We start from the raw sequence: 918 nt of genomic DNA, 5'->3' as shown, positions 1-918 counted from the left end.
AAATCCTATCAGCCATAAGAATTTATTGCAGGCAGTAGCGGCAGTAGCCGCAGTAGCTTAACCAAAGATTAGGTCACCTAAACAAAAACAAACCCCTACCAGTGCCCTTGAAAAGGACCTAGTATAACATTATCCAAATATTATAGTAACATCCCAGTGGGATTAAACACCCTCGTCAGACTAAAACCCCCTCTATGGGTCACAAACAGAAAATCAGTGAAAGCAAAACTTCTCAAACTGCGCAGCCACATGGAAATAAAGCAATCAATGTACTGAAGCAGAGAATCTTTATTCTATTATGGAGACAGGGGCATTGGTTCTTGCTCTGCTTGTGGGGAGACCTCGGGGGGATGGCAAGTGACCCCTTACCTCTCCCAAGTGGATGCCTAAGCCCTGATTTATGGGGGTTTCTGTAATATGTAAGGCATATTGTGTTACTGACATCAGGGTGGATACAGGATCACTTCCTGTTTCCCAGGATGCAACAGCTTCTAATTAGAGATTAGTTTAAGGTCCCCCAGCCAAGCAGCCCGGTCACTGCCAGAGCAATGAATGATTTATGCTGCTGCCCCACCCCCTGCTCCATTACTAGAAGAAATCTCCCCCCCCCCGTATGTACTGCGCATCTAATAACAAATAAATGCCATATACACCTGACTCAGCAGGGTACACTTCCCCTTTAATAGCAGCACCTGTCATGTGATGAGAGGTGACTTCACCCCTAAGTAGTGATAGTTGGTTCAGTCTGTTGGTTGTCACTGCAGTGAGAGGTAAGAGCATATCCCTTCTGAGAATTATTTTGCTAAATAACCCTCATTTTACCTAAAAAAATGAGGGTAAATAGCTGGATGAAGCCCCATGACTTGCCAATGTTGTTCCTTTTACTGATTTTAGTGAATTTGGAGAGTTTTCACCTAA

Source organism: Xenopus tropicalis, chromosome 2, assembly GCF_000004195.4.
Source record: "Xenopus tropicalis strain Nigerian chromosome 2, UCB_Xtro_10.0, whole genome shotgun sequence".
Taxonomy (NCBI): domain Eukaryota; kingdom Metazoa; phylum Chordata; class Amphibia; order Anura; family Pipidae; genus Xenopus; species Xenopus tropicalis.
Note: the sequence above shows the minus strand (reverse complement) of the source record.